Source organism: Heloderma suspectum, chromosome 1 (genome assembly GCF_057233095.1).
Source record: "Heloderma suspectum isolate Gila_16-S chromosome 1, 16-S_ref, whole genome shotgun sequence".
Lineage (NCBI taxonomy): Eukaryota > Metazoa > Chordata > Lepidosauria > Squamata > Helodermatidae > Heloderma > Heloderma suspectum.
This window is the reverse complement of record NC_139458.1, coordinates 129,360,698-129,386,935: the sequence shown is the minus strand read 5'-3', so window position 1 is coordinate 129,386,935 and position 26,238 is coordinate 129,360,698. Positions and strand designations below refer to the sequence as shown.

The window sequence follows — 26,238 nt, the reverse complement described above, 5'->3', positions numbered from 1 at the left end:
AGCTCTCTTGAAGTTACTCTGTCTGCCATTGGCACCGCCTATCATGACCCCTGGGCTGCGCCTGTTGTTTGCTGCCCTGCCTTCTGTCCCACCAGCTCCAGTGGGTACCAGCTGCCACTGGTTTGGGCGGTGGGAGAAGACTCTTATTTTCTCAGGCCTTTTAAATGTGACATTTTAATCCTTTAAAGCTGGTTTTATGCTGCTATTTTTTTTTAGACTTTTACTGTTTCGATTGTACTGTTCTGCTTCCATTGTTTTATCTGTCTGTAAGTTGGCCTGGAAAAGTCTTTTGAAGGGTAGGATATAAATACTTAAATTAACAAATAAATAAAACATGGAAATTCCTGTTATGCATGACAGAAACCTACAGTGTTCCTACTCCTTGCTGGGTAGCCCCATGAGAACGATTAAGGAAGGTCTCAGCACCCCCTCCCCACCTTCACGCCCACTGGTTTTCCACTCAACATCAACACTCCTATGTCACCACCCTGAAACTGCCCAATGCCAATCTGTATTCTAAAACAGGGATGGGCAGATGGTAGATCTCTGGGTGATTTGCAGTAGATTACCAAATGTTTGCCTCCCACTTATTTAACTACCCCAACAAGTCCCTCATCCTCAACCCAGAGAAGAAAGTGCTGGGCGAGGACCAGGGCAACCCTGTCCACCACAACAATTGCACCTGCATCGGGGCGGGCAACAAACTGCCCTCCGACCACACCTACATGAACCACGAGGTCAACACCCAGGAGAAGTACCATACCGACTTCCACCAGGCCTTCGATGGTGCCATGCCACTCCTGCCCAGATGTGCTGGAACGACGCGGCTGTCTGCTACACCGGGCCCATCTGGTCCAAAAAACCCCATGTAGAGGAACATCAGCACTGCAACATCAGCCACACCAGCACCATGGCCTTCAGCCAGCCGCCCCCCCAGATCTTTGTCACAATCTGCCCCCAGCCCACCATGGTCGAAACCAACACCTCCATTGATGCCGAGGCCGGACTGGAGGACTTCACCGTTGACGCCTACCTCAGGCAGGAGGCCCAGTGCATGGTCACCTACAGCATTGAGTGGGAGGTCAAACCTGTGGACAAGTACACTTACAACCCCCGCCTCAGTACACCCCCAGTCTCGCCAGGCCCCACTACTTCACCCCCGCCGAGAAGGGGCAACTGCTTGAGAGCAGCTTCAGCAGCGGGTGGAACTACGAGATCATGCACTAGAGGCTGCTCACGCTTTGATCACTTTGCATTATTACGCTGTCGTCTTTAATCAATAAAGAAACAGTTTTGGCATTCAACCCTGTCTCAGACTTTTCTTCCACCTGTCATATTTTGACTCAGCCACACACAGTCACCACTCCTTTTGAGCCACTTCCTCCTTCCAGTCCTGCCTACTTTCAGATTGGCTCATGTATGTGTCTATAGCAACAACTAAAAAGCTTTCAGTGCTAGCATTAGGTTGCTGAAAAAGAATGCTGGGGGGGAAACCAGGAATGGATTTTTGTGCGAAAGGAACTGTAAGTTTAATTCTGGTACTGAGCACCAATTCCTGGACTGAGCATGTGCTCAAAGGCACACTGTTCCTTAACCTTTAGCATATGTTCATCCTACTTCATTGTCTCAGAGATTTACAGGTAACGTGCATGCTTGCAGAAAGTTCTGGATTTATAGATCCTACCAATATGAAATCAACCAGAGGAGAGAAAGACAGCAAGAGAAGCCAGGCCATGTACCTTCCAGCATAACAAGTTGGGGCTGCTACCACTACTGTGCCTCCATCAGTTTTCCTCTTGCCCAGCCTCCTTCCCAAGATTTTGTCCCACTGCAGATGGATGGGCAAGAAGGGCAGGGCAGGGGATGCAGTGGCCGCAGCTCCCCTTCATGCCTCAGTGTATTCAAAGTACCATTTCTGGGAAAGGAGGACCAGGCAGTTCTCCCTGCCATCGAGCAAGATAATTGAAGTGTGCTTACAGGAGGCAGTCTGTTCTGAACAGAGCAGCACTAGCCATTTGAATGACCACAAGAAGGAATTCCCCACACGAAGTAATGAATGGAGTTAAAGTGAGATAAAGGTGTAATTTAAAATGAAGCAATTATCGAGTCTATTCTAATGGACAGAAGACAGAAATGCGATTTCAGAAATGTAGCAGAATCCTAGCTGTGTGCACAACTACCCAGATCTTGAGCTACATACAGCATCAGTTACAAGTGACTAAAATCTTTGAAGGGCTGACAAAGGGCCATTTATAAATGGGGATGGATCCAGATTTACTCACACGTGGAGTAGACACATTGAAATCAATGGGATTAGGTAGTCATTACTAATTTAAGTCCCTCTGATTTCAATGGGTCTCTGCAAAGTATGTCTGAATCTAGATTCACCCCATTGTCAATAATTGCTCAATGAAAAAAGTCACATTATAATAGGCGTGCCTGCTCTGCATCAGAATTACCAAGCATCCTGTCTACTGAATCACCAAACATTCTGCTACAGCAAAAATTGTGAAGATCTGCTGCTTTGCAAAGCTGAACATGACATTTCCCCTATAATGCAATAGTACTTTTAACTTCTGACACAGCAGTTTCTTTCATCATTGATGCAGCAATTCAGCGCCCCTCATGATTCCTCTCTTGCAGTATTATCCCTATTTTAAAAATGATAAACCATTCCAAGCGTCTAGCCTAGTGACTCACTGAGATCTTACTCTTTTTTTTTCCTCCCTAAGCATTAAAAGACTGCATCTACACACATCAAGCTGTTACATGTGCACGCAGAGCTTAATTTGTGCCAGGCAGTGGATTTCGGTGGGGCGGTGAATCCACTTCGGGTTTCAGTCACCGCCAGCCAGAATTCTACAGGAGCTATCCAAGGTTCTGAACCTATTTGGGGGATAGGGTTGAGCGCCTTGGATAGCTCCTTTAGAGTTTTGGCTGGTTCTGATTAAAACCCAGAATGGATTCACAGCCCCGCCAAAACTGGAGCCAACGGCCTCCACTGGTGCCAGGAACACTCTCCCCCACGATCTGTTCTGCACCAAGGCTGAAACCTGGAATATGTTAAATGGGACGTGCCCTTTTCCCAGGTAGCCTTTATGCCATCCCCACGTGCCTCTAAGCCCTGCTTCTGTTTCTCTCCCCCCTTTCTTTGCACACTGTGGCAGTCGGGAGGAGAGGCTGGGGTGGCGAGTCCAACCAACACGCGCCGCTCAAAGGCTGCATAGGCGCACAGGCTCTAAACCCGTCGCCAACGCACGCCATGTTCCAGTGTATACAATGGGAGACTGGCGTTTACACCTGTCGGCCAGGTGCGGAAAGAGGGAGGAGGGGCCCTGCCACCGCGACGCCCCACCCGGCACCTAGGGGGGTTTCCAGAGCATATCTCACCATTTCCAGACAACCGAAAACTTTTAGGACTCAGCCCTATACATGTTTAGACATTAAAAGCCGCTACACCGCCCAGCATTCCCTGTGCTGGCTGGCACGTTCGGGGAGCGGCAGGACTATTTTTTTTCCCCTTTGCCTGAACACGCACAGGATTGCTCCTTTGGAGAGCTGGCCACAGTATGGACAGTCTGAGCAAAACGCCAGAGCGCGTTGCTCGTGCGTATCTAAAACAAACAGGGGAAGATAGGGAAGGAAATCGTCGCAAACGCATTGAAAAATGCAAGTTATTCCCCTCGCCTTGGAATTACTTCGGCTCAACGAACCCCTCTTCCTCCGCCCATCAGCTCCAAACACTCAAGAAAAGGGACAAACTCCGTTACCTACCTATGTACCGGATGGCTGGCTATGGCTTGGTAGGTGGAGAATGGCAGAAATATCAATACCCTCGTTCCTCCCGCACCCCCTTATATTATACATCTAGGGTCAGCTCATTGGCTAACACTGGTTCAAGGCCGCCCTCGCCAGCCAATCAGAGGCAACCACCTTTCGAAAGGGCGCGCGCTTCCTTCTTGGTTTGCAAAACGTAAACCTCGCCGAAGCACGTTTTTGGGCCGCGATGATGCAAGCCCGCCCCTGGCTATATATGGTGCTCCGTTCTCGTAAATCACGTGATCTCCCCGAACATTGAAGTTTCATTTCTACCGCGATCGTCAGCCCTTGGGCTCCGTCGAAAGCTAAGCTTGTCCGCGGCGGCTGGACGTCTCTTGGAAAGTGGCCAGGCCCTTCCGGGAAGTGAGAGCGCAGTTGGGGATGCCTTTTTAAGAAATCCAGGCGTATCCGGCGAAAGGAGCGCAGGCTACCATTCTCTGCATGGGGTTCAGAAGTAAGCACCATTGAGTTCAATGGGAGTGACTCCTAAGTACGTGTAAATAGGATTGCAGCCTGAATTGCAGCTATGACTGTAAGAGCAATACGACAAGGGAACCAATTACCGGGGGAGGAGGTGGGCTCTCCCACACTGGAGGCCTTCAAGAAGAGGCTGGACAGCCACCTGTCAGGGATGCTCTGACTTGGATTCCTGCATGGAGCAGGGGGTCCCTTCCAACCCTACTATTCTGTGATTCTATGAATTCAGTAGAACTTCTGAGTAAAATGCATAGCTTGGTGGTGCAAGGTTGGAATCTTGTGCACACATACCTGGGACTGTGTGGGTAAATATAGGATGTGCAGCCTGACCCTATAATTACTCAGAAGAAAGCCTATTACATTCAGTGGTGCACCAAGTCGGGGAAGGCTGGTGTAGAGGGTGGGCCAGAGCTGTGCCCACTCTTCCAGCCCAGTGTTGTGCACCATACTCCCCCCTCACACACACACACACACACACACCACCAATATCTATGCAGTGAGCATGGACATCCGCAAGGGATGCCCGTGCGTGAGCCCAGTGCGTAGGAGCCCCATGCAATCAGGAGCTCAATAGAGAAAAGCTGGGAGTTGTGGTCCAAAACATCTGGGTGGAAGCGTCCCACTATGTTCCATTGATTTAGTCCCAGATTAGAGAGCTTCGGCTATTGGGCGGTATGGAAATGAAATAAATAAAATAAATAAATAAATTGTGGGCCTTGGTTCCTGCTTAAAACAAGTTGGGGATTTCCCCTGCTGACCCTTTTTATGCCTGCTGCTGCATGGACTACTAACTTGTCTGAACATTTTAGGAAGCCCACACCCATTTTTTCTAGGTTAGGCCAGGGGTGCAGGAGGGGAGGCAAGGGGGGTAAATTTCCCCAGGGCCCCATGAGGCAGAGGTCCCGCCACATATTGGCTCATGTTGCCTAAGACACCCATCCTCAACCTGGTGCCCTCCAGATGTTTTAGACTACAACTCCCAGCATTCCTGACTTGGCCGTGCTGACTGGAGCTGATGGGAGTTGAAGTATAAAACACCTGGAGGGTACCAGGTTGGGGAAGGCTGGCCTAAGGTTAGTGACTAAACAAGGTTGCACCTATTGGGCTGTCTTTTTCAGAGGCAAGCCAGCATGAGCAGGCCATATGAGTGAACTCACAAGAAACACTTTCATTTTTGCAGCTGAAGGCTGAATGAGTGGCTGGGCCTGCATAATATCTTCATGGGCCAGAACAATCCTGGGCCTAGATAGAGCCAGGGACAATTCTTAGTTACATTGTGCTTGCTTCTTTTCCTCCAATCCCAATTGTCTGCCTTGGGTTTTCTCAATGAGATGTTATGGCACACTTCATTGGGAAACCCCAGTAAGTTTTCCCAGTTGAATCTTTGGAAGATGTCTGGTGCTGTTCTCCTATATGTGAGGCCTGTCAGACCTTTCCCCTTCAGGGCAGTGGCTTCACAAAGTCAGATAGAAAGCCTGTTCCCAGAATCCCATGCAGGCTACCTGGAGTGCTGCAGAGATTCCTTGCCGGAGGGCTGTAAGTTGGGATAAGCAACAGCCCTGAGCGGGATGGAGGAGGACTTGGCCCCAACACCCAAGGCAAGAATTTTTATTACCCTGCAGCCTATCACCATTTGAAGTTGCTTCAGTTCACATAACATATAACTAATCTTTGGCTTTTTGTTAAAATTAATAAAGGACTCAGGACTGTGTGACAACCATGGCAAAAGCTGCACATTTATTGCCTTGAACCACGTTCATGCCAACTTGGTTGTATCAGGTGGGAGGATGGCAATTGTGATTCAAGCAACCACAGGCCTATTGAAAACTATCCATCTTTATTCCATGTCTCTTTGACGTAGCAGCATCCGGTCGCAGGAAAGAGTCTGGGATTCTGTCTTGCATACCCCCACCCATCATTGTTATATGTAGTTTGGCAGGAACGTGCCACTCGGAACTTGCAAGACAAGTTTTAACCGGTGTCACCCTTGGCAGGATAGATCCTTCCAGTTGACTGAAAGGGTGTGGGAACACTCAAGAGCTCCCTCAAGATAGCAATGTTTGTAGAGCCTGCCAGCCTGTAAGGAAAGATTTTGAGGAGAGCTATTTAGGAACACAGGAAGCTGCCTTGCACTGAATCAGTCCCTTGGTCCATCCCACCCAGTACTGCCAACAATTACTGGCAGCAGCTCTCCAGGATTTCAGGCGGGAGTTTTTCCAGCCCCGCCTGGAGATGCGGGGGATTGAACCTGGGACCTTCTGCATGCAAAGCAGGTGTTCTACCACTGTGCCACAGCCAGCCAGGCAAAAGGGCTGCTTCTCCAGCAAGAGGGTTGCTATTCTGCTGTGTTTGGGCTGCCAGACAATTCAAGCAACTGCCTTGGGGGTTTCTGGAGTTAATGAGTTACAGCCCCCTTCTCCGACCTGGTGCCCTCTAGAGGTTGGATCACAATCCCCATCATCCCCAGCCAGCATGGCAAATGGCCCCAAAGCTGGGAATGATAGGACTCATTGTCTAGTACATGGCCAGGTTAGCTGTGAATGATGGGAGTTGTACTCCAACACAACTGGAAGACACCATGTTGGGGAAGGCTGAGCTACAGCATGGGCTGTAGTGGCCAAGGTGCAGTGAGCTTTTCCTGCCCCATGCGTGTGCATTGCCTGCGTGGAATGGGTCAAAGGGTAGTGTCATGGTATTTGTGTGGTTGCTTTTGTGTGGTTTGCCTTCCACACCTGGCTGTTGTGGGGGTATCATAAGGGGCAAAGCTGTGATTTCTGGGTGCTGATAGAGTTGAGAGGGACTTTGTACAAGTGGCCATTTTTGCTGGCTTGCCTCCCCCTCCCCCCACTGCTACTATAGTACTTCTGACTTTCCTGCTGGGAGAGCATAGGATCCCACCTAGATATACCAGAGTAAGATCCAGCGTAACGGTGATCATCATCAGTGAACCACATAGGATTGTTCTGCAGCAGTGGAATCCTAAACATGTTTACCCAGAAGTAAATCCCATTGAGTTCAATGGGGTTTACTCGCAGGCAGGCATGCATGCATGGGACTGCAGCTTACACCTCTTACTTGCCATAAATATTGTTCCCCTCTCTCTCTCTTGCACACACACATAAAGCCAGAGCAAAACTGCTATGTTACATTTTTCTTATCATTCAGGCAGGGCTTGACAGGGTCCAGCTAGACATCACTGCGGCAGATCTGTATGTTAAAATTGAATTTATCACCAAATCCATGTAACGCTTACTGAGCGTTTGTTCTTTTTTATATTTTGGGGACATTTCCACAGCCCTTTGGACTTTGCCAAGGCTGTAATCAGCACCTACCATACACTACATTTTGGGAGTGGATAAACCTAAGACATCCTGGGGGGGAAATATCAACAGTAAGTAGAAAGTAATAAACAAGTTCAACAAGCATTTAATGCCGAGTACCAGCTGAAGGTCTCAAAACACTTTGAGAACTTTAACTCACCATTTCCTCAGTATATTACACCCACCAGATCCAGAACAGAATATATATGATCTACGTAACTTGGGGCAAATCCCAGCTTTAAACCACTACCTATTTCCTATGGAGCAGCACTATGAATGTTAATAGGGCTGGTCTAAAGTGAGTAGTTTATGCATTTTGAAATGGGAGACGGGAATAATTCCAGGTTTACATCACAGGTAGTTATTTACAGGGTTACAGCACAGGTAGATGTGTGTACCCGGAACTCTGGCTTGTTCAGGGAGAAACAACCCAGAATTTTAAGCCATGGTTTATTGTTGGGTTTAAACTCTGGGTTGTTTGTTTTGTAAACTGGATGCAGAGTGGAAGCGGCAGGCAGGAAGCAGTGCACTCACTCACTCCTGCGCAGCCCCAACAATTCATGGGTTAACAACTTATGAATTTTCATGATGTACGAACCAGGGGCCAATCTACACAGATAATTTAGTGCAAAGTGAGAGTGCATCACAGTCACGCATGACACATGATATTGTCGCCAATCTGCAGCAACCCCGCAGCTTCCCTCTAGAAAAGGTGCATTTTCAGAATGTCCTCTTAGTGTGTCTTTTTTCCTTAAATGCAGCTCCCGAGCATTTCCACTGCAGTGTGCCCATCCCCCGCATTAAATCCTGGGTGTGCCTCTGTGACCTGGCAGTGACGTCATCAAGGCATGGGGCTGCCCCTTCCTCCCCATTCCCTTTTTTCCCCATCCGCAGTAGGGTGCTTTTGGACACAGGCTTCCTTTCTCACTTAGCACTACTACATGCTAACAGCCAGCGTGGTGTAGTGGCTAGAGTGTTGGACTGGGACTCAGAAGAACCGGGTTCTAGTCCCCACTCAGCCATGAAGCTCACTGGGTGACTTTGGGCCAGTCATTGACTCTCAGCCCAACTTACCTCACAGGGTTGTTGTTGTGAGGATAAAATGGAGAGGAGGAAGATTATGTACACTGCCTTGGGTTCCGTAAGGAGGAAAAAAGGCGGGATATAAATGTAATAAATACATGCTGTTTCATTCTTTCACTATGTTGCAGTAGTGCTGTTTTCCCATTCACAATATGTAGCCTAGCCCACTAGCCACTTTACCTATTCACAGTATGCAGCTGGTTTTCCCATTCATAGTAGGGCAGTAGCCCTGTTTCAAACATTCAGAATAGCTTAGTAGCTGCTTTACCCATTCACAATATGTAGCCTGTTTTCCCATTCATAATAGCGCAGTATCTTTTAATCTTTCACAATATCCAGTGGTGGATGAGAAGGGAGAGGCGTGGGGTAAACTATGGGGGCTTAATTCAGTGCATCCATTAAACTTCTGTGAGCAGGGGAGCATGGACAGGGGTGAGGAACAAGCCTCTCATATTCACTGAGCAGCACCTATGGGACTGATGACATTCAGTTCTACTCTGCCCCCGCCAACCCTGAAATATGGTGGTCTCAAGTGCCATGTGACCCTTAAAAGCAGCGTTTTAGGTAGTGTATACTCTACTTTTCTTGCTTTGTGTGTCCCTGACAGAGCAAAGTGATTTCATGAAAATCCGGATATAACATGAAAGCGCTTCCCATACTGTTTCCATGTAGATTGGCCTCAGATAATATGGAGTTATCCTCCTTTGGCCTAGTGAGATGAAACCATTGAGAAAAGCATTCCTTATTCCTCTTGCTAATATCTATGTATGCACACACTCTGTTTCTAAACTATATTTAGCTGGGTGGGAGCTTTTATAAAAGGAAATTCTCAAGGCACAATTACAAACAATTCCAGCAAGAAGAAAAGGTGGAAGACAACAGAAGAAGCCAATGTGGCTTCACAAAAAGCTTAGGGATGACCTGAAAACAAAAAAGGACACACATAGGAAGTGGAAAGAAGGCCAAGTAACAAAGGAAGTGTACAGGCAGGTATTACAGAATTGCAGGGATGGTGTCAGGAAGGCTAAAGCTGAGAACGAGCTGAGGTTAGCGAGGGATGCCAAAAACAACAAAAAAGCTTTCTTCAGCTACGTGCATAGTAAAAGGCAGAGGAAAGAAATGGTGGTTCAGCTATTAAATAAGGATGGCAAAATGATAACAGATGACAAAGAAAAGGCAGAGGTGCTCAATTCCTACTTTGGCTCAGTCTTCTCCCAAAAGAGGGTCTATGACCGCCCTGGCAAAGGTGAAGTACAGGCTGAAGGGGCAGGATTGCAGTTTGAGATCGATAGGCATATGGTCAAGGAACACCTAATTACTTTGAATGAGTTCAGATCTCCAGGGCCAGATGAACTGCATCCTAGAGTAATAAAGGAACTGGCAGAAGAACTCTCAGAACCGCTGTCTATTCTCTTTGAGAAATCATGGAGGACGGGGGAAGTGCCAGATGACTGGAGGGCTAATGTTGTCCCTATCTTCAAAAAAGGTGAAAAGGAGGAACCTGGGAACTACAGACCAGTCAGTCTGACATCAATCCCTGGGAAAATTCTGGAGCAGATGATAAAGCAATCCATCTGTAAGCACCTTGAAAACAATGCAGTGATTTCTCGAAGCCAACATGGATTTGTCAAAAACAAGTCCTGCCAGACAAATCTGATCTCATTTTTTTGACCAAGTAACCTCCCTTGTGGATTGTGGGAATGCTGTGGACATATACTTCAACTTCAGCAAAGCTTTTGACAAAGTGCCCCATGATATCCTGATGAGCAAACTAGCTCAAAGTGGGCTAGATGAAACAACGATCCGGTGGATCCACAGTTGGCTACAGAATCGGACTCAAAGAGTGCTTATCAATGGGACCTTCTCAAACTGGGGAGAGGTAACGAGTGGGGTACCGCAGGGCCCAGTCCTGGGCCCAGTGCTCTTCCACATTTTTATTAAGGACTTGGAGGAGGAGGTGCAGGGAATGCTGATCAAATTTGCAGATGACACAAAATTGGGCGGGATAGCTAATACTTTGGAAGACAGAAACAAAATTCAAAGTGATCTGGATAGACTGGAGCGCTGGGCAGAAAACAACAGAATGACATTTAATAGGGATAGATGCCAAGTTCTGCACCTAGGAAAAAGAAACCAAATGCATAGTTACAAGATGGGGGATATGTGGCTCAGCAACACTACAAGCGAGAAGGATCTTGGGATTGTTGTCGATCACAAGCTGAATATGAGCCAACAATGTGATGTGGCTGCAAAAAAAGCCAATGCTATTTTGGGCTGCATTAACAGAAGCATAGCTTCCAAATCCCGGGAAGTACTAGTTCCCCTCTACTCAAGCACTGGTTAGGCCTCATCTGGAGTACTGTGTCCAGTTCTGGGCACCACACTTTAAGAAGGATGCAGACAAGCTGGAGAGGGTTCAGAGGAGGGCAACAAAGATGATCAGGGGACTGGAAACAAAGCCCTATGAAGAGAGACTGAAAGAACAGGGCATGTTTAGCCTTGAGAAGAGAAGACTGAGGAGAGATATGATAGCGCTCTTCAAGTACTTGAAAGGTTGTCACAGAGAGGAAGGCCAGGATCTCTTCTTGATCATCCCAGAGTGCAGGACACGGAATAATGGGCTCAAGTTACAGGAAGCCAGATTCCGGCTGAACATCAGGAAAAACTTCCTGACTGTTAGAGCAATACGAGAATGGAACCAATTACCTAGGGAGGTGGTGGGCTCTCCCACACTGGAGGCGTCCAAGACAAGGCTGGACAGCCATCTGTCAGGGGGATGCTGTGACTTGGATTCCTGCACTGAGCAGGGGGTTGGATTCGATGGCCTTGTAGGCCCCTTCCAACCCTACTATTCTATGATTCTAGCTACTTAAAACACTTCCTTTTCCAGCCACACTTTTGCTTTCTGTCTCATGCTCAGATACTTGTCTGCTGGGCTTCCCCTCTGTGTGATTTTTAAAAAGTGATTTGGTGAATGAAACATGCTACCTCTGTTAGAACCGGAAATGTGTGTTCCACTGTGGGCTCTGAAGAGGACACGCAGATTCTACAACAGAGTTACGCGGGATCCCAGATGCAAGTCTTTGTCTAGTGGTTCACTTCCTCCTTTCACAAGGGTTTTCGAGAAGTCATTACTGAAACAAGCTACCGTGGGGATGATCAAATGACTTTTATAAAGAGTATGGAGGGGAAATAATGACGAAACCATTCAGGTGGATGTCAGTTTCCTGCATTGAGCAGGGGGTTGGACTCGATGGCCTTGTAGGCCCCTTCCAACCCTACTATTCTATGATTCTATGTCCTGTAGTTTACTGAAGGAGCTGATCTGGTTTCCTTTACTAAGGCAGGCAGCATTCTACCTTTTTAGATGTGGATATCTGCCCCTTTCTCTCATACATAACGGTAGCACCAAGCTTGGAGTCAGATGCAGCTTTAGGCTAACTAAACCGCGCTGGTGGAAGTGGACTTCCCCGCCCCCTCCTTCCCATGGCAGCCTCTCCAGCCCCCTGAAAATGCTACACAGAGAGTCAAGAGACTGCTGAATAGGTTCAGTTGTGCTGTGGAGGGGGAAGGGGGATCCTGCAAAATCGGGCAGAGAGACCTTCCATGAGGGGAATGGTTCCTCTTGTAGAAGGTCCCTTCCTGTTGTGGAAGGCAGATTCTGGATCCAACCTTAAGTATTTGACATTTGCAGTTCAGGCTGTAGAGTTGGCAGATGAGCCTTGACAATTGTTATTTATACTAAAAAATGCATTGGGGACAAAAATACAAAACTAAAAGAATTGGACCATCCACTCTCTCTGGTGGTGGTGTCATCCCCCCCCCCCATATGAACCAGATGACAACAGCCGTTTGTTCTCTTTGCCCTTGTCATTGTAAAATTCTTTTTCCATTCCCCAATTAGCAGCAAAGGGACTCCACTGTCACCAAAAGCAACTGCTACCCTTTTGACTGGCCTGCCTCCCATGCCTTTGACAGCAGCCCAGCCTGCAGAAATTACAACAGTGAAGCTGTCCCCATTACTTGCTGTATGCCAGGAAAAACTCCACTGCATGGTTAGTGGCTGTTAAAGGTATAGGAGCAGGAACACACACATGCGTGCGCACACACACGCCAGTCTTTATAGCAACATGTTTCATTCATTAAGGGTAGACTGGGGCATTCTGGGAGCTGTAGGCCTTTTTCTGTCAAAATTTGCATAGGATTGCACCTTCAGTCTGTGGTTTGTTCCCACACATTCACAGCTTTATGCCTGAATGAGGATTAAGTGAAACTTTAGTAAGAATCACTTCAGTCTGTTATCAGATGACTTCTAATTTTTATATAAATGGGATGACCCATTCCCATTTCGGATTTCCTCCATCCTTCCCTCCCCCCAGCCCTTCTGTGGTTAGTGGTCACATCAGATGATAGTCTGACTTAATTCTGAAAAGGAAGAGATGTTCCATGACAGGCTTGTGCTTCAGTGGAGCAGTTGTTGGCTCAGCATTGTTGAGCATGCTGAGCACTGGATTCTAGGAACTGGAACCCCTGTTTCTGTGCAATTTGCAACCAACTTGGACATGCACTTGACTCCATGAGACTTGCTGAAACCTTGCTTCCCAGGCCCTTCATTTGCGAAGCAGATCCAGCATTTATTTTCCAAGCTACTCTGCCCGGTCAACTGGAGCACAAGCACAAACACTCCAATAAAATGCTGGTTGCTTTCACAATTGACATGCAACCCATGCCCAGCACAGTTATAGAGCCGCAGGGCACCTAAGCACATAAAGCGTGAATTAAACGAGCATATGTTTGTAGATGCATGTATCATGTACATACTCCTGTCAAGGAACAGCAACTTCCTGCCAAATGTATACTTGCAGCAAACCTAGGTTTGCTGCCACCGAATGTGTGAAATGGCTCTTATAAAAGTGTGGGCAGGTTTGCACTCATTTCAGCTCTGTATGCCATAGAATTTAAGACAATAGATTGGGGGTATCAAGACAGAATGGGGGGGGGATCAAGAAAGGACAGAATCCGGAGGGAGGGGTCAAGAAAAGAGACAGTCCCCCCCCCAGACAAATGGACCTGAAGAGGTTGCCTGTTCCTGCCATAGATAAACAATACAAGGATTGTGTTTATCATTTATTTCTCTATTAAAATATTTGTATCTGCATTTTTCTACACCAGTTAAAGAAAGTTCAAGGCAGCTAATATTTCCATAAAAAAAAAAATTCACAAAAAAAAGTGCATGTCGAATAGTATCTGAAATTAACCAAGGCCCTCATTTTACCAGGGGGCTCATTTCCTGTCTTTTACCTCACGGGAGCCTCCAGTTCCGCTCCTGAATACCTCAGTAAAACAGAAAGTGAGGTAAATGACCATTTGCAAAGGGGTAGCTGTGTTAGTTTCTTGCAGCAAAAACAAGAGAGTGCTGTGGCACCTTAAAGACTAACAAAGCCATAATGGCAGAAGCTTTCATGGATGACAGGCGGCTTCGTCAGTGTAGTCAGTGAAAGCTTATGCCACAATAAATTTGTTAGTCTTTGAAGATGCCACAAGACTTGTTTTTGAGATAAGTGACTTATTCCAGGGTCACTGGTGGTACAAAGAGCCTTGGGGAAGCTAGGGAAAGGATATTATGGCAGCTACGTGATAGCCAACCATTCAACCAGTACAAATGTCCTTATCATGCTAGGGAATGCTGCATCTGTTGGATTTTTCTTCTAGTCATGCTGATCTATCAGGGAAATGGTGACAACCCTCTTTCTCAAACCTGTGCATCACATGAAATTTGAACAGAAGTTTCAAAGCTCTTTGAACTAAAGGATAAATATATGCAGCCTAACAGTCCAGGAATAGGATGGGCCTGCCTGCTCTGGGTGGGGTTAAACTCCCTTTAAAGCAGAAGTGCAGAAACTCAGACCCAGGGGCCAAATCCAGCCCAATTTGGCCATCTGGGGATCCCCCTCCCCTTGGCCCCAATTGTTTGGTGGTTTCCTGGCTTTTACACAGTTTAGGAGAGGTTGAAATGCCTCTCCTAAGGCCTTGTTGTTGGCAATAAGAACTCTAAGCTATGACACGCTGGTATTTTTTGTCTTTTGGGCCCACCCCTTTTGCCTTCAGCCCTGCCTACCACTAGAATGCAGCCCTCAAGAGCTTTTCCAGAATGGAATTTGGCCGTCCGGCTGAAAGAAGTCCACCTCCACCACTACCCTTGCCTTAAAAGATCAGCTTCATAGCTTGGGAGTTCTCCTGGACCCAGCCTTGTTATTCCATGCTCAGGTGGCAGCTGTGGCCAGGAGTGCTTTTGCTCAGCTTTACCTAGCGCACCAGCTGCATCTGTTCCTGGTACGGTCAAATCTGGACATGGTCCTACACATGCCTTAGTAGTATCTTGATTAGATAAGGAGATTGTTACCTTGTCGTGGTGCTGGAGCTTGAGCACCTCAATGACGCCATGAGCTAAACCGTGAAGGGACACCCAAGACGGGAAGGTCATGGCAGAGAGGTCAGACTAAATACGATCCCTGGGGAAGGTAACGGCAACCCACCCCAGTATTCTTGCTGCGAAAACTAAATGGATCAGTACAACCAGAGATATGTCGGTATACCATCAGAAGATGGGACTCCCAGGTCGGAAGATGGTCAAAATGCTACTGGGGAGGAACAGAGGATAAGTTCAACTAGCCCCAGATGTGAGGACGCAGCTAGCTCAAAGCCAAAAGGACAGCTAGCGGCCGACGGTGCTGGTGGTGAATGACGAATCCAATGTTCTAAAGATCAACACACCATAGGAACCTGGAATGTAAGCTCTATGAACCAGGGCAAATTGGATGTGGTTACTGGGGAGATGTCAAGATTAAATATAGACATTTTGGGTGTCAGTGAACTGAAATGGACTGGAATGGGCCACTTCACATCAGATGACCAGGACCACAGAAGAAATGGAGTAGCCTTCATGATTAATAATAAAGTGGCTAAAGCAGTGCTTGGATACAATCCAAAAAACGATAGAATGATCTCAGTTCGAATTCAGGGTAAGCCATTTAACATCACAGTGATCCAAATATACGCCCCAACCACAGATGCTGAAGAAGCAGAAGTAGATCAGTTCTATGATGATCTGCAGCACCTACTGGATAGTACGCCAAAAAAAGATGTTATTTTCATTACAGGAGACTGGAATGCTAAGGTGGGTAGTCAAACGACACCTGGAATTACAGGCAAGCATGGTCTGGGAGAACAAAGTGAAGTGGGACATAGGCTGATACAATTTTGCCAAGACAACTCACTGTGCATAACGAACACTCTCTTCCAACAACCTAAGAGATGACTTTATACATGGACTTCACCAGACGGTCGACACCGAAATCAGATTGACTACATCCTTTGTAGCCAAAGGTGGCGGACATCTATACAGTCGGTAAAAACAAGACCTGGAGCTGACTGTAGTTCAGATCACAAACTTCTTATTGCACAATTTAGAATCAGACTAAAGAGAATAGGGAAGACCCACAGATCAGTTAGATATGAGCTCACTAATATTCCTAATGAATATGCAGTGGAGGTGAAGAATAGATTTAAGGGACTAGATTTAGTAGATAGGGTGCTGGAAGAACTATGGACAGAAGTTCGCAACATTGTTCAGGAGGCGGCAGCAAAAAACATCCCAAAGAAAAAGAAAACCAAGAAGGCAAGATGGCTGTCTGCTGAGACACTGGAAGTAGCCCAAGAAAGAAGGAAAACAAAAGGCAACAGTGAAAGGGGGAGATATGACCAATTAAATGCAAAATTCCAGAGGTTAGCCAGAAGAGATAAGGAATTATTTTTAAACAAGCAATGCGCGGAAGTGGAAGAAGATAATAGAATAGGAAGGACAAGAGACCTCTCCCAGAAAATCAGAAACATTGGAGGTAAATTCCAGGCAAAAATGGGAATGATCAAAAACAAAGATGGGAAGCACCTAACAGAAGCAGAAGAGATCAAGAAAAGGTGGCAAGAATATACGGAAGATCTGTATAGGAAGGATAATAATATCGGGGATAGATTTGACGGTGTGGTCAGTGAGTTAGAGCCAGACATCCTGAAGACTGAGGTTGAATGCGCCTTAAGAAGCATTGCTAATAACAAGACAGCAGGAGATGACGGTATCCCAGCTGAACTGTTTAAAATCTTGCAAGATGATGCTGTCAAGGTGATGCATGCCATGTGCTAGCACATTTGGAAAACACAAGAATGGCCACCAGATTGGAAAAAATCAACTTATATCCCCATACCAAAAAAGGGAAACATTAAAGAATGTTCAAACTATCGAACAATAGCACTTATTTCACATGCCAGTAAGGTAATGCTCAAGATCTTGCAAGGTAGACTCCAGCAATTCATGGAACGAAAATTGCCAGATGTACAAGCTGAGTTTAGAAAAGGCAGTGGAACTAGAGACCAAATTGCCAATATCCGCTGGATAATGGAGAAAGCCAGGGAGTTTCAGAAAAACATCCATTTCTGTTTTATTGACTATTCTAAAGCCTTTGACTGTGTGGATCATAACAAATTGTGGCAAGTTCTTGGTGGTATGGGGATACCAAATCATCTTGTCTGCCTCCTGAGGAATCTGTATAATGACCAAGTAGCAACGGTAAGAACAGACCATGGAACAACGGACTGGTTTAAGATTGGGAAAGGAGTACAGCAGAGTTGTATACACTCACCCTACCTATTCAACCTGTACGCAGAACACATCATGTGACGTGCTGGGCTTGATGAAGCCAAGGCTGGAGTTAAAATCACTGGAAGAAACATTAACAATCTCAGATATGCAGATGATACTACTTTGATGGCTGAAAGTGAGGAGGAGCTGAGGAACCTTCTGACGAAGGTGAAAGAAGAAAGTGCAAAAGCTGGGTTGCAGTTAAACCTCAAAAAAACCAAGATTATGGCAACCAGCTTGACTGATAACTGGCAAATAGAGGGCGAAAACGTGGAGGCAGTGACAGACTTTATATTTCTAGGCGCAAAGATTACTGCAGATGCTGACTGCAGCCAGGAAATCAGAAGACATTTACTTCTTGGGAGGAGAGCAATGACAAATCTTGATAAAATAGTTAAGAGTAGAGACATCACACTGACAACAAAGGTCCGCATAGTTAAAGCAATGGTATTCCCCGTAGTAACCTATGGCTGCGAGAGCTGGACCATAAGGAAGGCTGAGCGAAGGAAGATAGATGCTTTTGAACTGTGGTGCTGGAGGAAAATTCTGAGAGTGCCTTGGACTGCAAGAAGATCAAACCAGTCCATACTCCAGGAAAGAAAGCCAGACTGCTCACTTGAGGGAATGATCTTAAAGGCAAAACTGAAGTACTTTGGCCACATAATGAGAAGACAGGATACCCTGGAGAAGATGCTGATGCTAGGGAGAGTGGAAGGCAAAAGGAAGAGGGGCTGACCGAGGGACAGATGGATGGATGATATTCTGGAGGTGATGGACTCGACCCTGGGGGAGCTGGGGGTGGCAACGGCCGACAGGAAGCTCTGGCGTGGGCTGGTCCATGAAGTCATGAAGGGTCAGAAGCAACTGAACGAATAAACAACAATGGGGCTGCCCCTGAAAACCACTAGAAAACATCAACTAGTGCAGAATGCTGCTGCTAGAGTTTTGACTGGGGCAAGGTGCTGGGACTCTGTTATTGTATTGGCTGCACTGGGTGTCAGTGAGGTTCTGAGTACAATTCAAGGTGCTATTACCTTTAAAGCCCTAAACCCCTTGGGACCAAGTTACTTGAAGGATTGTCTCCTCCCACATGAACCTTCCTGTCCTTTAAGACCAGCTTCTGCACCCCTCTTGTGTGCGCCGCTGCCTTCAGAAGCACTGTTGGCGGCAATGCGCAAAGGGGGCTTTCTTGGTGGCAGCACCCTGTCTGTGGAACTCCCTGCCCCAAGAGGTTAGGTCACCTTCCTTTTTGTCTGTGTTCCACCAGCAAGAGAAGATAGATAGATAGATAGATAGATAGATAGATATTTTAAAGCATTGGACTCTGCAGTTGGTTAGTTTATTGGCAATTCGTTTAGTTTTGTGTGTGTGTTTGCTCCTGCTTTTAACTTGTTAATGTGTTTTAATTATCAGTTATTGCATTTTCAGTTTTTGTTTTTATATTTTGTAAGCTGCTTTGCAGGACTCCTTCTTTGGAGGGGAAAAGTGGGATATACATTTCTTAAATAATAATATATTTTTTGTTGTGTGTCCATGTCGCCTGTCCAAACTTTTACCCTATACTTCTCCCCCTGCTCCTGGCAAGTCTATTGACTATTATACCTAGAGGTGAATGTACAAGTAGTAACAGATGATCAGAAGATAGAAGGGGATGGCATGCTGCTGATACTATCATCAACCTGGAGTTAAAGGTAGAGGAGATCTGAGTATATACAGTATGTCCCAGTTGTCATTTTCTCTGTATGATGGTTTTGAATGGAAGACCCTGGAGGCTTGACAGCTTGGGCCATCTGCTGGGAAAACAGGCAAGACCTTCCGAGAGTGGCACCAACTTTCTTTCTTTCTTTCTTTCTTTCTTTCTTTCTTTCTTACTTACTCCTCCTCCTGTAGGAGCAGTCAGACAGTCCAGTTTTGATTGAAAGCTGATCTTCCACCATGCTAGCATAACTTCTGCCTCTGTGGGTCCGAAGGGGCTTAGTTAGAATAAAACCTGCAAAGATTTGAATTGAAGAGCATTTCTTTAGATGGAATTACATTTGTACAGAACTATACAGCAGTGCCCACATAGAACAAAACGCATAAGAGAGTAATCCCGTGCCCACCAGACAGAGTCTGGGGAGACAAAGGATAGTTTGGTATCCGGGTTCGGAGCCAGGAAACTGCACCTCCCTCCCCATCCCCCTCATTGACAGTGCAGGGAGAACCACGCCGGCCACCTCTTTGTGCTCTAAATACGGAGCGTGGCGACAGGGAAAGGGGGGCATTCCCGGGGGCAGGGAGGAGACCGGGGCGGCAGCCATACACCATTTCCCCTGGCTGCCCCAGCCTCCTTCCCTTCCCCTCCAAGGCACCACTGCTTGAAGGGCGAAATCGCCTATCTGGCAGAAATGCAGGGTGGCTGGAGCGCAGAGCCGCTGTTCTCCTCCTGCTCTGCACTGGATACTTGGCAGCTTCTGAGTTCAGAGGCTGCCGACTATCTGGATAGGACTGCACCCTAAGTAATCTATTAAACACACAGACAGCGCAAACAACATCCAACAAAAAAATGCACAATGCTTGCTTGCAAACGTTTGCCGTCAGCCAGCGCAAATGTTCTTCTAGTTCACCAGGGACAAGCTGACTCTGTGCCTAGCTATCCCCTTAGTGCAGAGTCGTAGTGCCTCAGGCACGGAGGTCAAATCTAGCCCCCTGGGTTCCCCAGATTGTCCCACCCCCATTTCCCCCAACCACTACCCATTTGGTGGTTTCTTGGCATTTGTGCACACACACACACACACACCCCCGTTCTAAAAGGTCAAAATGCCGCTCCTAAGGCTTAGTTACTGGCAGGGAGAGCTTGAAGCTAAAATAGGCTGGTCTTTTTTGTATTTTTGTATGCTTGTCTTCGACCCCACCCACCACTGGAATGCAGCCCCTCAGAGTTTCTCTGAAATAGAATTTGGCCTGTGGGCTAAAAGAGGTTCAACACTGCTCCCTTGGTGGCTCTACAACTACAGGGCTAAACTAACCGGTTTGTGGGGGTTATGCTGGATCTAAGAAAGAAATTGCTGTTGGTTTATGAAACCATTTGGGGCAAGAGACTCAGCAGGAGGTCCCCAAATGCCACAGGGCTGTCTTGTCACTCTTTGAAGGAAGTGAAGTAATGCACATTACTACCTAAATATGGGGCATAACACCATTACGTCCAGAGTTTGACATTACCTAACTGTACTACTGATGCTACGTGGCACATGGTATGGCCATAATAAGGTTTGGTGTAGTTTGGGGTGGACAACTTATGGCCTTCCAGATGTTTTTGCCTACAGCTCCCATCATCCCTCACCATTGACTATGCTGGCTAGGACTGATAGGAGTTGTAAGCCAGAATATCTGGGAGGGCTACAAGCTGCCTACCTGTGATGCAGCTAATATGGGGAGGAGAAGTTGAGAAAGAGAATGCAGGATTTTTTTGAGGGGGGTAGAATTTTGTAGCTGGAAATTCTAGGCAGATAAACGGGGTGAAATCTTTGCAGATGGAAACTGCTGCTAGGTAACCCAAGAAGCCATACTAGTTTTGGGCTAATATGGCAAAGACAGAACAAATAGGTGTCTCACCACTGATCAGCCTAGGCTATAAAGATATCACAAGGATGAGCAGATCTTCAGCATAATGAGCGTTATTTGGCCCCAGACAAGCTATGGATTGAATCATCATATCACAGATATTGTAGAGAACACAGCAACCTCCTCCCTCCACACCCAGTCTAAAGGCAAAAAATGTTCATGTGAAGAAAGGGAATTTGTGACCTTCATAACCACCCTTTTTAACAGAACACATGAGTGTACTAGAAAGAGGAAGTATTTCCAACGTCCATAAAAGCAGCTGGCTTATGGTGGGGGAGGGGGCATTTTTTCTGTGGGTTTTGCAGTGCTTCTAACTTCTAACAGTGTCTGAAACATGCCAAAACGAGAGAGAGAGAGAGAGAGAGAGAGAAACCCAAGTTCCTCCTTCAATGGTAAGTCTCTTGTACTCCTTCTGACATCTGGAACTCGTGTATCAGAAAGCCAGACTAAGTGTGAGTCAGCTGTGTCAGTTACCAGAGAAACTCCGGTGTCCAGATTGGATCATTGCTGAGTCCATATAAAGCAGGGCTGGGGGGAGCTTTAAAAGGTAATGGGGAACCCTCTGTCCTTCCCCATCGGCACCATTTTTCACACTGTTTTTCTCCCTGTAGTTATCATGACCACAAGTCACCCCTCACAGGAGGGGGGAAATGGCTTTAAAAAAAGCTATTTTGGGGGGTGAAAGTGCAGGCAGGGGAAGGCTTCCTGCCTGCCCATGCTACATTTTAAATCTCACACACATGATCCAGGTTGGACTATGCCCAAGCCTGAGCATGCTGGGAGTTGTAGTCCAACACATCTGGAGGACAGCAGGTTGGCCAGCATATAGGCTATGCTATCACACCAAGTTTCAGTCATAACTTCAGCAATATAGCAGTCAATTCCCAATAATGCCATCCCCCACCTCCTCCAGTGAGTTTATTGATGATATCTAAGCGCCACTTTACATCTACATTTTTAGAAGTACATCTAAGATATTGTAAGTCTACATGTAAAACTGGAAATCAGAAATGTGTTTGCAAATGCATATGTCACACAGGCACACTCATCAGGAGCTGTGATTGGTTGAAGATCTCTGTTGTGTGTACACAGCAGTGCCGCCAGGGTAGGACTTTGGGGCAGAGGTGTAGGGCCCCACTCAGCAAAATGTGCAGGAGGGCCCCCAAATTCAACAGGGCTGGCTTACAACTTTTTGAAATAAGTGAAGTAATACATGTTACCATCTAAAGAGCCCCAGCCCTGCCATAAGACCCTTAAGTCCAGAGTCTAAAATTACCTAACTGTACCTCTGAGCATACATTCCATGGCAAATCTGAGCTTACCTCTGGCCTGTGTGTGAAATGACCCTTAAGATGTCTGTCACAGGTACAGCAATCACATACAAAGGTGGACAGGTTCTTTTAACTTTAATAGTCATGTAGGGAATTGTGGCAGGTGCAGCTTTTCCTTCTGAGGGAGAGAGGTTGCACCTGCCAACATTTCCGTTTCTACACAAATATTAAAGGTACAGGAGGAGCCCCAACTTCCTCTATATCAGATCATGCCATCTAGGTCAGACAGCTTAAATGTCAATATATACCGCTTGCAGGGGGAAAACCCCACTCTTGCAATGGGCTGCTTTTAATCCTAATGGAATGACCAACAAGTAACCAGATGAGACACTTGGGAAATACCTAGAATATCGTGGTGTTCAGGGTGATCTGGCATGTTACATTTTGTATTGGGGAACCATTTCCCGGTGCAGTGTTAAGTATATAAATACGTGTGCATAATCCTATGTGTGTAACACTACGGCGTGAATGTGTGTGAACCATGCCTTTGGCCAGCAAAACACACCTGGCAGGGGACTAATCCTTTCATGGTTGTTTTGAGTTTCCCTGTCCAACACCAGAGGAATTTGCAAAGGTACGCAGTCCACAAAGTTGCTCTCACTGGCACCACTGTATGCCGTGTCAGTCAACAGGGACTGATGAGAATTATATACAAAGGAAGTGAAACTTGCCTGAACTCTGTGCCTTTGCCAAAAGATTAAACAGGGTGAAAAAGGCCGGGAGGTTTTAAAACCCATCAGCTCCATAAAAGGCTTTGCATTCTTTATTTCCCTGAAAGGATATGTGGGGGAGGAAGGGCATGGCTCAGATACCAAGCTGTTCAATTAGGGTTGGGCACATGGGATTGTTGGTAAGATGCAGAGGAAGGGAGGGATTCAGCACAGATCTATGTGTGTTTACTAAGAACTTGGCCCCACTGAGGTCAATGGACTTAAGGACAAAGTAGACAATATGATAAATGCATGATCACCCCATTTTCATATCTCAAATGGTTTTTCCCCAAGCAGCTATATGGGCTCCAGTCTGGAGTAGGACTGTGATATGATGATTAACCCTTTTCCCAAATAGCATTTAACGATGAGAATGCCAATGCATCCCCTTGTTACTATTTTGCCCTGGGGGGAAAAGTTGCTGTGGGTACAAATTGCAACTCCCTTTCAGGAGGAAACAGCAGCTTTGAATTGGATATTTTTATTGGGGAAAATGGTGCAGGAGAAAGAGTTAACCTCTTCCATGGCACTCAGACTTCTCACACACACAGCTGCTCTTTGGTAAAATGAAGGACATTCAAATGTGGACATTTAACATCTCATCTAATTCAGCCTTCTTCTCTGGTGAGCATTATATTGAAGTCTCAGACTGCTTTCGCACTGTAATCTAGCTGCTAGGCTTGCCAACTTTTAAACCATCTCTGCTCCTGTGCTTTTAACAAGAGCCAAAGATGCACAGACTACGGGAGTGCAACTTATCTCCATCCCAAGAAAACCTTCCCGTATTTACAGCGCAACCCTATACATGTCTACTCAGAAGGAAGCCCCATGGATCCCAGCTCACTGAGTATAGGATTGCAGCCTTAAGGCCTGAATGTTAGGCTGTTGCTAAGAGCATAGGAGCAAGGCCAGTAAAAAGACAACGACCAGCATAGTTTACCTACTTCATAATCTGACACACTTGCTGGGTAGCTGATGATGACAGGGCTGTAAACCTGGCACCTGCCCAGCAGATTAGGCAACTGTACTTCTTAGACTGCAGCTGATTCATATTGTGCACCAGGTCAGCTGGAGGCAGGGTGATCATAACAGCCAGTCTTGCTTCCAGCTAGTCCGGTACGCCTGACCTGGTATACATCATCCGCCAATTTTACAATCTGCTGTAATAGGCCAACAGTCTGACTGACTGGTTGTGCTTGTAGAATCTCCCTTCGCTTTGGGGTTAGAAAGCTGTAAAAGAACTTTTACAGAAAAGTCAAGCAGTTCATTCAGCAGCCTTCCCCGACCTGGTGCCCTCCAGATGAGCTGCGCTGCAACTCTCATGGTCCTCAGCCCACATGGCCAATGTGGGGTGGAATGGATTTGGTCTGGTTTTGAGTCCTTAACAGCAACCTGATGTGAAGAGATCAGCAGGTGACTCTTTCAGGTCTGGAGAAAAACATGCTTTCCCTTCTAATTGCCCTGGATCAAATCATTGCTCTCCAAGGCCCAGTTACAAGGGACGGTTCAAAAGCGGGTCACTCCAATTGCCTAACAGCCACTTCTCACTTTCACTCAACAGTCTCTAGCTAAAACCAAAGGCTCAAAGATGTGGATTTTGATATCAGCCACACTTGCTTTTCCGGCTGGGGATTCACAGTGGAAATGGGAGGTGCTACCGCAAATAGCTACCTCTGAGTTTCAAATGAAGTCCAAAATATCCTGAGCAGCTGCATTGCAACTGGAGGACTTCTATGCTCGTGAGCTTTGACTAATAGCAAAAGCCAGCCTTCCCCAACCTGGCATCCTCCAGATGCATTGGACTGCAATTCCAATCATCCCCAGCCCATGCTGGCTGGGGATGACGGGGGTTGCAGTCTAACACATCTGGAGGGTGTTGGGGCGGGGGGAGAAGGCTGGCAAAGGTAGCTCTGTGACATGAAGTGCAAATGCAGAGAGGAGGTTCCACACCGACTCACCTCTCCTGTTCTAGAAGCGTATAGCAGACTCCGTGGCTAGCCAGCTCTGGGAAATTCAGCTCCACCCTCCTCTCCTCGTTGGTCCTTATTTGCCTCTTGAAGGTCATCAGATCACAGCTGCTGTCTTCTGGAGGAATGGTCTCCACTTACACCAGGAGTGGGGAGCCAAATCAGGGCCTGAGGTGCCCTGCTCCCTTCCCAGGGCCCCACCCCTTTCCCCTAACCACCAATTGTTTGGTGGCTTCCCAGCTTTTTCCAGCATTTGCCTCATTCTAAAAAGCTGAAATGTCTCCCTTAAGGCTTCATTACAGGCAGTAAGAGCTTTAAGCCAAACTAGGCTGGGATTTTTGTATTTCAGCCCCACCCCCTTTGCATTCGGCCCACCCACCACTGGAACGCAGCCCCTGAGAGCTTCTCTGAAATTGCATTCACCCCTCAGGCGGAAAGAGGTTCCCCACCCCAGACTTGCACTATGCTTGCACATCCATAAAGAAAGCTAGTGTTGCAAAGACACTCTAAGTCCTCAGTGCTTCCTGATTCAAAGAAACCTAAGCTCTGTAGTGCTACTCCAGCCTTCTCCCTGTTTAGAAGTGGGGAATGTTAAAGATCTGGGGGGGAGGAGAGAGAACTGGCTGCCTTTTCCCTACTTGGCTCTCAGAAAAGGTATTTGAAACTTTTTACAGAAGTCTTCATTATGGCAAGAACTGCATCATAAGGCTGCCCTGAAACCTGAATGAGCTGACCTTGGCTGCGTGCATGCACATCGCTCTGTAGCAAGACAGGGCTGCGGAGTGAAACTAGTCATAGCTAATTACTAACTTAATCATATCTAATTGCTAACTAACTAGTGAGAGAGAGAGAGAGAGAGACCTTTGTTTGGCAGGAGAGTGGTTTCTTTAGAAACTAGACTTTGGCTCCCTGCCTTTCTGTTTGGCTTGTAAACAAAGAAATTCCTGTGGCTTCTGACAAAGGCTTAAGCAGCTTCCTCTCCTTTTCTTAAGAGTAGGAAGGGGGGGGGGAAATGCACAGGGTTGAAATGGGAGCAGAGCAGTTTATGCCTTGCCCCTGTACAAATACTGTATAACAACCAATGCAAACCATGGATAGGATGGCAACCATCAATAGTATCTCACCAAACACAAGTAAGAGGCCTATTCCACGGTAGTGATGGCAACGGAGTTGTTTTCCTCTGCCACCATCGCACTGGCACAGTGTCGTCCAGATGAGTTGTTTCGAGTTGTA

At 46.7% G+C, this 26,238-nt stretch overlaps 1 protein-coding gene across 3 annotated transcripts in view; it reads right to left on the bottom strand.

Moving 5' to 3' along the window:
• Positions 1 to 3,861, bottom strand: part of IRF7 (interferon regulatory factor 7) — a 28,734-nt gene extending 24,873 nt beyond the window's left edge. For 2 of the 3 annotated variants that reach the window (XR_014792204.1, XM_084857154.1), the window contains exon 1: positions 3,775 to 3,848. The gene's annotated coding sequence lies outside the window, so the exon portion shown is untranslated. Of the gene's footprint in view, positions 1 to 3,774 lie in introns of all 3 variants that reach the window. The other variant, XM_084857161.1, reaches the window with a different exon arrangement.
• Between the last annotated feature and the right edge of the window lie 22,377 nt (positions 3,862 to 26,238).